At 39.0% G+C, this 13,798-nt stretch overlaps 1 protein-coding gene across 4 annotated transcripts in view; it reads left to right on the plus strand.

The window, feature by feature from the left end:
* Sugct (succinyl-CoA:glutarate-CoA transferase) overlaps positions 1 to 13,798 on the plus strand; it is a 737,591-nt gene that overhangs the window by 311,353 nt on the left and 412,440 nt on the right. The gene's annotated exons all lie outside the window — the stretch shown is intronic.

Here is a 13,798-nt window from a genome sequence, read left to right on the forward strand (position 1 = left end):
GTGAAAGCAAACATTTTAGATCACTAGCTGTATTATCATGTCAGTATAGCAGGTTTTTGCTTGTGGTCTGTTATTAAACATTATAAGTACTTTTCTTCTGTGCTCCTATAGATTCTCATCTTTAGAGTATGTAAAAAATGTGGAGGGATTTCTGAGAATGAATTAGCAGTACAGATAACTTTAAAAATAAACTTTAGGCATGATGGACTCACAAGAAACTCATTTCTTGTACTCAACTTGACACCCCAAATTGAAAACTGAAGCATTAACAGATTTTTACAAGTGTATGTGCCTCAGCAGACATATGGATTTTCTACTGTGTTTCATAATCTTCCAAGAATTTTCCTCAGCCATGAGTATTTCCATCTTTGCCACAGTAGGATTCATGTGAAGGCTGTACAATCAGGAATTCCCTTTGTACACAGTGGAATTCTGAGCCTGCTCCACGACCTGTAAGAGGCTTTCCTTTGGCTTCTCTTGCAGAGTACAGTCGGAGGCTTTCTTGGAGCCCCAGTATCATTATCCAGACTGCCACCTGCTTTGGTCATCAACTGTTTTCTGTAGCCAGCACAGTTCCCTTCTGGGCTCTCAGGTGTTCCTAGTCCCTGACAGTGCCTGCCAGCAAATCTTTTTTTTCTTTTTGTAATGCGGAAGACTTTCCCCTGGAGCTTGCCATTTTATCCTGAGTGTTGCAGAAAGTCTGTTTACCCAGCTGCTAATATTGAACACCAGGTAAAGTAAAACACATTAAACCTTAGCTAAAACACAAAGAACACAAGTAACAGATTTGTCCCAGTCCTGGCAAACATATCTCATCTTTGCGTTGCTAAGGAGCAACAAACTCTTCAACTTGTGTGAGTAGCACACTGGATCAGCATTTTTGTAACAGTTAGGACCTCAAAAGTGAAAGTCCTCATGTGTGTTCAATCTAAGAAAAGAAGGATGAAGATGATGTGGTTTTGTTTGGGGAGAAATCCCAGGAAGCCATGAAGTGAGAAGTAGGAAAGGACAACAAGGGAGGAAGTAGAAATAAGACTTACATCATCCCCTGCCTCCTCCCCACGTTGCTAACATTTTTTGGCCTTTATCTCGATACCCTGGTTCAGCAGTTGGGGTGAGATGTGAAGCCTGGGCCCCTGAGGAGTGCCTGGTCTAATAAGGAAAGCAAATACATAAAGCAGTGAATGAAAGAAACACTAGCAGTATGTGGCTAGTGCCAGGGTGGTCAAAGTGCTGTGGAGCCTGGAGAAGGGACTGCTGTTTCAGCCTAGGTAAGGCAGGGAAGGCTTCCTGGGACAGGCCCACTTGCCATGAATCTTGAAGGACATATGGAATTAAGTGAGAGAAGGAAAAGGTATTTTGAAAAACAGAAATAATTACTTGAGCTAATTTTAAAAGACTTAAAAAATCCCGAAGGAAGGGAAATAACATGGCTTGGAATGACATGGATGGCAACTTTTAAACTTGGGGAAAAGTTACTAATGTAAAGCTAGTGTCTCTTGACACAGTCTAGGAAGTCATTGCTAAAAGTGGCTGTGCTGCTTCCTCATGAACAAAAGCAACAGACTGCACAATTTCTTGAGATAATTTATTAATATAAATAATTGTCATTGGCTGACTTGATCTCTTAAATGAAGTCTCAGGTATATAGTTGTGAATTTACTTAATTTCAGAGTTTACTGTAGTGAATCACTGTGAGATTAAATATTCTGTTTCAGGATTGCTAAAAAGAGGTATTAAATATTTTTGGAATTGAATTAAGAATTTATTTTTAAAAAAACTTCCTCTAATCTGTCATCACATTATTATTTTTTTTTCCTTTTTGGGAATGTTGCTTCTTCTTTTTTTTTTTTTTTTATTTTACAACACCACTCAGTTCCACATAATAGCCACAGATTCCCCTGCTTTCCACCCCACCCCTACCCCTACCCCCAGCCCACCCCCCATTCCCACCTCCTCCAGATCAAGATCTCCCCCGAGGACCATGATCGACCTGATAGACTCAGTCCAGGCAGGTCCAGTCCCCCCCTCAGAGACCGAGCCAAGCGTCCCTGCATAAGTCCCAGGATTCAAACAGCCAACTCATGCAACAAGCCCAGGACCTGGCACCACCGCCCAGATGGATGCCTCCCAAACAGATCAAGCCAATCGACTGTCTCACCCATTCAGAGGGCCTGATCCAGTTGGGGGCCCGCAGCCTTTGGATCATAGTTCATGTGCTTCCATTCATTTGGTTATTTGTCCCTGTGCTTTATCCAACCTTGGCTTCAACAATTCTCGCTCATATAAACCCTCCTCTTTCTCACTAATTAGACTTTCAGTGCTCCACCAGGGGCCCAGCTGTGGATGTCTGCATCCAGATTCCTCAGTCCTTGGATGGGGTTTATGGCACAACTATCAGGGTGTTTGGTCATCCCATCACCAGAGTAGGTCAGTCCCGGCCGTTTCTCAACCATTGCCAGCAGTCTTTTGCGGGGTTATCTTTGTGGATCTCCGTGGGCCTCCCTAGCTCTCTGCTTCCTCCCCTTCTCATGTGGTCTTCATTTACCATGGTCTTCTATTCCTTGTTCTCCCTCTCTTTTCTTGATCTAGCTAGGATCTCCCGCTCTCATTCCCTGGACCATCACCCTTCATTGCTCCCACTCATGTCCAGGCTGTTCATGTAGATCTCATCCATTTCTCCATATCTTTCTTGGGGTCCCGTTTTCCAGGTAGCCTCACTGGTGATGTGAATAGCAGTCCAGTCATCCTTGTTCCACATCTAGCATCTTCCTATGAGTGAGTACATACCATATTTGTCTTTCTGAGTCTGGGTTGCCTCACTCAGGATGATTTTTTCTAGATCCATCCATTTGCGTGCAAACCGCATGATGTCATTGTTTTTCTCTGCTGAGTAGTATTCCATTGTGTATATGTGCCACAATTTATTTATCCATTCTTCAGTTGAAGGGCATCTCGGTTGTTTCCAGGTTTTGGCTATTACAAACAATGCTGATATGAACATAGCTGAGCAAGTGCTCTTGTGGTATGATTGAGCATTTCTTGGGTATATGCCCCAGGAGTGGTATAGCTGGATCTTGGGGGGAGATTGATTCCCAATTTTCTAAGAAAGCGCCATATTGATTTCCAAAGTGGTTGTACAAGCTTGCATTCCCACCAGCAGTGGAGGAGAGTTCCCCTAGTTCCACATCCTCTCCAGCATAAAGTGTCTTCAGTGTTTTTGATCTTAGCCATTCTGACAGGCATAAGGTGGTATCTCAGAGTTGTTTTGATTTGCATTTCCCTGATGATTAGGGATGTTGAGCAATTCCTTAAATGTCTTTCAGCCATTTGAGTTTCCTCTGTTGAGAATTCTCTGTTTAGTTCTAAAGCCCATTTCTCAATTGGACTGTTGGTCGTTTTGATGTCTAATTTCTTGAGTTCCTTATATATTCTGGATATCAGTCCTCTGTCACATGTGGGGTTGGTGAAGATCTTTTCCCATTCTGTAGGCTGTCGCTTTGCCTTGTTGACCATATCCTTTGCTCTACAAAAGCTTCTCAGTTTCAAGAGGTCCCATTGATTGATTGTTTCTCTCAGTGTCTGTGCTACTGGTGTTATATTTAGGAAGTGATCTCCTATGCCAATGCATTCTAGACTACTTCCTGTTTCTCTTCTAGCAGGTTCAGAGTAGCTGGATTTATGTTGAAGTCCTTGATCCACTTGGACTTAAGTTTTGTGCACGGTGACAGATATGGATCTGTTTGCAGCCTTCTACACGTTGATATCCAGTTATGCCAGCACCATTTGTTGAAGATGCTTTCTTTTTTCCATTGTACACTTTTGGCTTCTTTGTCAAAAATTATATGTTCATAGGTGTGTGGGTTAATGTCAGGGTCTTCAATTCGATTCCACTGGTCCACATGTCGGTTTTTATGCCAATACCAAGCTGTTTTTATTACTGTAGCTCTATAGTAGAGCTTGAAGTCAGGGATTGTGGTGCCTCCAGAGGTTGTTTTATTGTACAGGATTCTTTTGGCTATCCTGGGTTTTTTGTTTTTCCATATGAAGTTGAGTATTATTCTTTCCAGGTCTGTGAAGAATTGTGTTGGTATTTTGATGGGGATTGCAGTGAATCTGTAGATTGCTTTTGGTAAGATTGCCATTTTTACTATGTTAACCCTGCCTATCCATGAGCATGGGAGATCTTTCCATTTTCTGACATCTTTTTCAATTTCTTTTTTTTCAGGGACTTAAAGTTCTTGTCATATAGGTCCTTCACTTGCTTGGTTAGTGTTACCCCAAGGTATTTTATGTCATTTGTGGCTATTGTAAAGGGTGATGTATCTCTGATTTCCTTCTCAGCTTCTTTGTCCATTGTATATAGGAGGGCTACTGATTTTTTTTTTTGAGTTGATCTTGTATCCTGCTACGTTGCTGAAGGTGTTTATAAGCTTTATCAGTTCCTGGGTGGAATCTTTGGGGTCACTCAAGTATACTATCATGTCATCTGCAAATAGGGAAAGCTTGACTTCTTCCTTTCCAATTTGTATCCCCTTAATCTCCTTATGTTGTCTTATTGCTCTAGCTAGAACTTCAAGTACTATATTGAATAAGTATGGGAAGAGTGGACAGCCTTGCCTCATTCCTGATTTTAGTGGAATTGCTTTGAGTTTCTCTCCATTTAATTTGATGTTGGCTGTTGGCTTGCTGTAAATTGTCTTTATTATGTTTAGGTATGTTCCCTGTATTCCTGATCGCTCCAAGACTTTTATCATGAAGGGGTGTTGGATTTTGTCAAATGCCTTTTCTGCATCTAGTGAGATGGTCATGTGGCTTTTTTCTTTGAGTTTGTTTATATGGTGTATTACATTGATGGACTTTCCTATGTTGAACCACCCTTGCATCGCTGGGATGAAGCCTACTTGATCATGGTGGATAATTGTTCTGATGTGTTCTTGGAGTCTGTTTGCCAGTATTTTATTGAGTATTTTTGCATCAATGTTCATGAGGGGGATCCGTCTGTAGTTCTCTTTCTTTGTTGCATCCTTGTTTGGTTTAGGAATCAGGGTAATTGTAGCCTCATAGAAGGAGTTTGGTAGTGTTCCTTCTGTTTCTATTATGTGGAACAATTTAGAGAGTATTGGTATTAACTCTTCTTTGAAGATCTGGTAGAATTCTGCGCTGAAACCATCTGGTCCTGGGCTTTTTTTGGTTGGGAGACTTTTAATGACTGTTTCTATTTCCTTAGGGGTTATTGGACTATTTAAATAGTTTATCTGGTCTTGATTTAACTTAGGTATGTGTTAGCTATCCAGAAAAATGTCCATTTCTTTTAGGTTTCCCAGTTTTGTGGAGTAGAGGTTTTTGAAATATGACCTTATAATTCTCTGGATTTCCTCGATGTCTGTTGTTATATCCCCCTTTTCATTTCTGATTTTGTTGATTTGGATTCTCTCTCTCTGTCTTTTGGTTAGTTTGGATAAGGGCTTGTCTATCTTGTTGATTTTCTCAAAGAACCAACTCTTTGTTTCATTATTTTTTTTGTATTATTCTCTTAGTTTCTAATTTATTAATTTCACCTCTCACTTTGATAATTTCCTGGCGTCTATTCTTCCTGGGAGACTTTGCTTCTTCTTGTTCTAGAGCTTTCAGGTGTGCTGTTAAGTCACTAGTGTGGGATTTCTCCAACTTCTTTATGTGGGCATTTAGTGCTATGAATTTCCCTCTTAGCACTGCTTTCATAGTGTCCCATAAGTTTGGGTATGTGGTGTCTTCATTTTCATTGATCTCGAGGAAGTCTTTAATTTCTTTCTTTATTTCTTTCTTAACCCATTGGTGATTCAGTTGAGCATTATTCAGTTTCCATGAGATTGTAGGTTTTCTGTAGTTTTTGTTGTTGTTGAAATCTAACTTTAAACCATGGTGGTCTGATAGAACATAGGAGGTTATTCTAATTGTTTTGTATCTGTTGAGATTTGCTTCGTGGCCAAGTATGTGGTCGATTTTAGAGAAAGTTCCATGGGTGCTGAGAAGAAGGCATATTCTTTCTTGTTAGGATGGAATGTTCTATAGATATCTATTAGGTCCAGTTGGGTCATGACATCAGTTAAGTCCTTTATTTCTCTGTTAAGTTTCGATTTGGGAGATCTGTCCAGTGGTGAAAGTGGGGTGTTGAGATCTCCCACTATTAATGTGTGGGGTTTTATTTGTGTTTTAAGCTTTAGTAATGTTTCTTTTACATATGTGGGTGCCCTTGTGTTTGGGGCATAAATGTTCAGAACTGAAACTTCATCTTGGTGGATCTTTCCTGTGATGAGGATGTAATGCCCTTCTTGATCTCTTTTGATTGATTTTAGTTTGAAGTCTATTTTGTTGGATATCAGGATGGCTACACCCACTTGTTTCTTAAGACCATTTGATTGGAAAGTCTTTTCCCAGCCTTTTATTCTTAGGTAGTGTCTGTCTTTGAATTTGAAATGTGTTTCTTGTATGCAGCAGAAAGATGGGTCCTGCTTTCATATCCATTCTGTAAGTCTATGTCTTTTTATAGGTGAATTAAGTCCGTTGATATTAAGGGATATTAATGACCAGTGATTGTTCATCCCTGTTATTTTTGGTGGTAGTGTGTGTGTACTTCTCTTCTTTGGGGTTTACTGTTGTGGCTTTATCTATTGCCTGTGTTTTCGAGTGTGTATCTGACTTCCTTTGGTTGGAATTTTCCTTCTAGTGCTTCATTAGGGCTGGGTTTGTGGATAGGTATTGTTTAAATCTGGCTTTGTCTTCGAATGTCTTGTTCCTTCCGTCTATGATGATTGAAAGTTTTGCTGGGTATATTAGTCTGGGCTGACATCCATGGTCTCTTAGTGTCTGCATTACATCTGTCCAGGTCCTTCTGGCTTTCAAAGTCTCCATTGAGAAATCGGGTGTTATTCTGATGGGTTTACCTTTATAGGTCACTTGGCCTTTTTCCTTGACTGCTCTTAATATTCTTTCTTTATTTTGTACATTTAGTTGTTTAATTATTATGTGTCGAGGGGACTTTTTGGGGGGTCTAGCCTGTTTGGTGTTCTATAGGCTTCTTGTATCTTCATAGGCATTTCCTTTTTAAGTTGGGAAATTTTTCTTCTATAATTTTGTTGAATATATTTTCTGTGCCTTTGAGTTAGTATTCTTCACCTTCTTCTATCCCTATAATTCGTAGGTTTGGTCTTTTCATGGTGTCCCAAATTTCTTGGACATTTTGGTTCATGACTTTGTTGGCTTTAGTGTTTCCTTCGACTGATGAAACTATTTCTTCTACTGTATCTTCAATGCCAGAGATCCTCTCTTCCATCTCTTGCATTCTGTTGGTTATACTTGCATCTGAAGTTCCCGATCTTTTACTCAGGTTTTCTATTTCCAGCATTCCCTCTGTTTGTGTCTTCTTTATTTTTTCAATTTCCCTTTTCAGGTCTTGGACTGTTTCCTTTATTTGTTTCATTGCTTTTTCATGATTTTCTTTCAGTACTTTATTGTTTTCTTCCAGTACTTTATTGTTTTCTTCCAGTACTTTGTTGTTTTCTTGCAGGACTTTATTGTTTTCTGCAAGGACTTTATTGTTTTCTTGCAGGACTTTATTGTTTTCTTCTAATTTGTTCGCCCTTTCCTCTAGTTGTTTACAGCGTTCTTCCAATTTTCTTGTCTTTTCCTCGACACAAGCCTCTACCTTCTTCATGATGTTACTCATAATGCTACTTTCTTCTGCTTCTTCCAATTTTTGATGTTCAGGTCTAGATGTTGGAGGCGGGCTAGGTTCTGGTGATGCTGTATTGCTCTTCATTTTGTTGTATGTACTTCTGCCTTGACTTCTGCCCATCTCCTTGTGGTTCCTTCTTGGTCTTATCAGTGTACTTGGTTCAGAAAGAGCTGACAGATTCAGGAAGTCTCTCTCTCTTGTCCAGATGGGAGTTCTCTTGTCCAAATGGGACCTCCGGAGCAGGATGGAAGCTCTTATCTGGACCGGAAGTCTCTGGTCCAGAAGGGAAGTTGGGAGCAGGATGGGAGCTGGGGGCCGGTCTCTAAGTCTCAGGAGGTGGCTGGGGTCTCGGGCAGATGGGCGTGGGGGCAGGGCATGGAGATTACAGGGGCTGCTGGGGGCTTGGAGAAGGGGATCCCTCCGGGTGGGGCTAGAAGGGGACCTACCCGGTGGCCAGAACCTGGGGCCAAGTTGGGCAGGTCTTCCCGGAGTGGCTGGTTCCCAGGGATGGGGTCCAGGTTGGGCCTGGATACTCACCTCTGGTCCAGAAGGGAAGTCGGGGGCTGTCATCACATTATTTTAATAGATGTATACAAAAATTTTTAGACTTGAACCTAAAGCACATATTCAGTCTTAATGGAGGGTCTATAAGTTTAAAAGTACCAGATTTAATATTAATTGGACAGAACAAAACAAACAACCCTGATGTAGCTGTAAGCTTCTCTGGTCCCATCCGGCCCCATAGTCCCATGTTTCTCTGGTCCTGCATGGCTCTGCAGTCCTATAGCTGCTCATAAAATAATTACTCAGAGGCCTAATATTAATTGCAAATCATATGGCCTATGGCTCAGGCTTCTTGCTAGCTAGCTCTTATAACTTAACTCAACCCATAACTATTAATCTATGTATAGCCATGTGTTCTTTACCTGTGTCCCATTACGTGTTGCTTCTTGTAAGGCTGTTTGGTGTCTTCCCCTACTCTTTTTCTCCTCTCACTATCTCTCTTGGATTTTTCTGTCTGGCTCCATCCTGACCTGCCATATGCCAGTGCAACTTTATTTATTAGCCAATGGGAGCAACACATATTCATAGCATACAGAAAGACATCCCACAGCACTTCACCTTTTCTATCTAATCAAAAAGGAAGGTTTTAATTTTAATGTAGTAAAATTACATATAATAAAACAGTTATCAAGCAAGAATTACAATTATAATATCTAGTCTATTTGTATTTGGTAAAATAAAAAAATCAACAGGAGTAGGAATATGTGTATAATACACCAAATACAGTTTTGTATTTGTATCAATATATAAGTTATCTTAAATGGGAGTATAAGAATAGTTAACATGTATATCAATATACAAGAATCTATATCAGTGCAAATTATTCAAGACTGATAGTTTGCTAAATCAGTTTACTAGTAGATACAATAATCTACCTTAATATACTATACCTATCCATTCTCCCCCCTTTTTTTAAAAGGAGAATACTGATTTTAAATTTTTTTCCACCCCCAACCCTATAACCATCCATCTATAACCCTGAGAAAAATGAAACCTTTTGGAGAGGGGACATCATTTTCTTAGAATTGCTTCCTGCTGTTTAGGGGGTGACAGTATCTCTGTGGGGTCTTGTAAGAAAGTTTAGATAGTGAGGTCTCAATAGGGCTAGCTATAGAGTCTGCAGGCAGTCTCAGAGTAGTAGGTATGATTGTCTGAGATTCGGGATAGAGGTGTAGTATGATGGACCATCTAAACTGATCATTGAGTAATATTCTTAGGTACAATGGCATCTTTTTGGATCCAGTAGAGTCATTGTTGTGGGGGTCCCATCTTCCTTCTGGAGAATTCAGAGATTGCTATTGGAAAGACTTTTCACTGTGGAAAACTTAAAAATTATTAATATCAAAATAGAAAGTTTGGATTTAGGATGACTCAAGGAAGAATCCCCAGAAATCAAGGATAAGCATGGAGAGAAATAGAATCTTGACAACAATGGTCCCTAGATTATTGGTTTTCTTCTGTCTCACACCAATTGGCTCTTCTGATATGAGACAGAATCTCCTAATTTTTTCTTTTAGCAACATGCTTGGGTTTAGAGAACAAGAGAGCCGCATTCCATCTCCAAAGCCAGCTTGATTTATGATTGAATCAGGATCACAACTTTTCTAGAGTTAAAGAGGTATGTTAGGTGATTTTACGCAGTGAAATATTACCCTGTGGAGTATATTGGTACCAGTATGTCCTTCCTTTATGTGGTAGATGTCTAGGTGTCTAAAGCCTTATAATTTCTCAAAGATGGGTACTTCTATTATCCTATAAAGACAAAAAACAGAATCCTGCTCAGGCCCTTGTTTGTTGAGTTTTGCTTACAACTTGTAGATTTGTCACATTGGTGGATGAGTTATCACTTCTCCTCATTAAGGGGTTTCACCTGTTTGAAGCAAATTTTTATTAATTTTGTTGTTATCCGTAGCTTTTCCTCTTCTGCAGAAACAAAAGCAAAACCCCTTTCCCAATATAGGACTTATCCTGATTTCCATTCTGAGGTCAACACGTCTTTGAAGTAAACTGGTTGGTTTAGCTCAAGAGTTTTTTCCATTGTCCAATGTCTCTCCACAATTGTTCTTTTCTTATCAGCATTGAGAAAATTCAAGGTTAATAAAGAATTATTATTTAATCTATTTCTAGGAGTCATTGTTACCTGTTTCTGTTTATTTGGCATATCCTTTAAAGTTATATTGGATCTTTCTATGACTGCTTGGCCTGTGGGATTGTGTGGTATACCTGTAACATGCTTTATATTGTAATAAGCAAAAACTGTCTCATTTTATTTGAGACATATGCTGGGGCATTGTCAGTCTTAATTTGTACAGGTATTCCCCTAATAACCATTACTTCAAATAGGGGTGTAATGATAGAATCAGTCTTTTCCGAACTCATAGGAGTTGCCCATTGAAATCCTGAGTGGGTGTCAATGGTATGGTGTATATATTTTAATCTTCCAAATTCTGCAAAATGAAACACATACATCTGCTGGATTTCATTTCTTCATATACCTTCCTGCGGGTAATGCAGTTTGGTTATAGAAGGAATAAGTAGGACATTTTTTTTTCTCCCACAATATCCTTGGCTTGTTGCCAAGTGATGGAAAAGTGCTTTTTCAAACCTTTGCTATTTACATGGTGTTTCTTAAGAAATTCTGAGGCGTGTAGCACATTACCTATTAATGACTGATCAACCTCATCATTACCTTGTGCTAGAGGACCTGGCAGACCCATATAGGATCTGATTGTGTGTTTTATATACATAGGATGTTCTCTATTTCTGATGATTTCTTGTAATTATATAAGTAGTGAAGTTAATTCTGTATTATTAGGAATAAATTCAGTTTCAATATGTAAAACAATTCTCTCTTCATATTGAGAGGCAGTAACTACATTGAGAGGTTTCATGAAGTCCATTAGTACCATAACAATGGCATACAGAATTGTAGCAGCTTTGAACCACTTTACTTAAATCTCCTGATTTATATCCTGCACTTCCTGATTTATTTGCATTAGTATAGAATGTGGGGACTCCAGAGATTGGTTTTTGCCATACAACGTGAGGAAGGACACATTCAGTTCTTTATGAATTCTATTCTCTTGCTTTTGGGATAGCAATTGTTAATCTCTTTCAAAACGTTACTTCATGCTCTTTACCAGTATTCATTATCTTTGCATAAAGAGGAAATTTCCTCATTAGTTAAAGGTACTACAATTTCTGTTGTAGCCATTCCTGTCAATTGATGAAGTCTTAGTTTTCCTTTTAGAATCAAATCAGAGATCTTTTCTACATAAATCTCTAACTTCTTACTTAGTTTACATGGTAGAAATATCCATTCCAATATAATATCTTTCCTCTGCATCAAAATCCCTGTGGGAGAGTGTCTGGAGGGGAGTATGACCATCATGCAGTTAAGTTCTGGATTCACACAATCCACATGTGCCTCTCACATTTTCTTTTCTACTAGAGGCAATTCCTTCTCAGCTTCAGCTGAGATTTTTTTTAAGTTTTTGTACCCTTTTAGGATATTTGCCAGATTTACTAGTCTATCTTCAGGTATTACAATGATGATATGTAAGTTGGAAATGCTTCCTAACAATTTTTGAAAATTATTAAGAGTCTATAGTTGATCTCTCCTGAGTTGTACTTGGGGTCTAAGTTTTTGTAGATCTATCTTATATCCTAAGTAATTCATAGAATTTCCTATTTTTATTTTTTCAGGAGCAATTTGTAATCCCCAGCAAGGCAAAACTTTTTTTTTTTTTATTTCTTCAAACATGTTTTCTAAGGTACCTAACTTTGGATCAGGTAATAAGATATCATCCATATAATGGTAGATTATAGATTGTGGAAATTTTGCATAAATTATTTCCAACAGTTCTTTTGCACAAAATATTGGCACAAAATAATAGGGTAGGGCTATTTAACATTCTCTGTCAGAGGACCTTCTATTGATATCTCTTGGTTGGCTGAGAATTATAGATAGGTACTGTGAAGGCAAGTTTTTCTCTATTCTTTTCTTGTGGAGGTATGGCAAAGAAACAGTCTTCTAAGTCAATAACTATAATAGGCCATTCTTTAGGTAATAGAGAGGGCAAGAGCATCCCATTCTGTAAGGAGCCCATAGGCTGAATTACTTTATTTATGGCTCTCAGATCTGTAAGCATTCTCCATTTACCAGATTTTCTTTTAATAACAAATACAGGAGAATTCCAAGTCCTGGTAGATTCTTCAATGTGTTGAGCAATATGGTGGTATTGTGTTTCCCAAAATATTATGCACCCTAATAAATAGAAATAAATAAACTTATCTGGGGTCAGAGACAGAACAGCCACTAGATACAAAGGCTAGAAAATGGTGGCACTCACACCTTTAATCCTAGCATTCCAGAGGCAGAAATCCCTCTGGATCTCTGTAAGTTCAAGGCCACATTGGAAACAGCCAGGCATGGTGACTCATGCCTTTAATCCCAGAAAGCCAGCCTTTAATCCCAGGGAGTGATGGTAGAAAGGAAAGATATATAAGGCGTGAAAACCAGAAACTAGAAGCTTTTGGCTGGTTAAGCTTCAGGCTGTCGAGCAGCAGTTCAGTTGAGGGCCATTGGGATGAGGACACAGAAGCTTCCAATCTGAGGAAACAAGATCAGCTGAGAAACTGGCAAGGTGAAGTTAGCTGTCTCTCTGATCTTCCAGTGTTCACCCCAATACTTGGCTCTGGGTTTGATTTTATTAATAAGACCTTCTAAGATTACTGCTACAGTTGAGCATTTAACTGTTCCTGAACCAGCTGTCCTAAAGCTTGTAGTTTCTCTTTTGTCATAGGCTTTTGTCTAACCCAGACACATTTATCTGTTAGCCATTTTAAATTATGGCCATTGATACTTCTGAGAGTTCAACAGCAGTTGTGCTCTGTTTATGTACAGCCTGAATGGTTGGTGGCTGTTTTTTTTTTATAGTATCTTATAATATTATTCTAAGAAAATGAATTGGTCTATATTCCACTCCTGAGATTGGAGAAATTTTAGTCTGGGTATTCCATTGCTATAACAGATCCTGGCCCCAAAGATTCACTGCTACTTTGCCACATATGGTCTCAGCCTTCATCTTTGTCCTCCTGGTCCTATGCATTCAACCCATGTAGAGCTTTGTTTTACCTGAGATAGGATTACAATCCCTAAAAATTGGACATCCACCTCTTGAAGATGCCAATTCAGAAGCCATGATTTTGGTGTGATTATAGTCACATCTGCACCTATGTCCACTAATCCTTCAAGGACAATGTTACTAATTTGTACTTGGTCTTTGTTCATTTATAGAAGTCTGCCAAAATATTTGTTTTATGGTGTTTTTTGGTATTTTTGATCCATCTATCAAAGTTGTTTTATCATCCATGGTGATATTTTATTTGTGCTGAAATGTAGTGATATTTTATTTTGTGCTTTAATAAAATTTGCCTGGAGATTAGAGGAAATAGCAACCCATTTTAAGTAAACAAAGAAGTCAGGCAGTGGTAGCATATGCCCTTAATCCTGTC

The sequence above is a fragment of the Peromyscus leucopus genome, chromosome 5 (assembly GCF_004664715.2).
Source record: "Peromyscus leucopus breed LL Stock chromosome 5, UCI_PerLeu_2.1, whole genome shotgun sequence".
In the NCBI taxonomy this organism is placed as follows: domain Eukaryota; kingdom Metazoa; phylum Chordata; class Mammalia; order Rodentia; family Cricetidae; genus Peromyscus; species Peromyscus leucopus.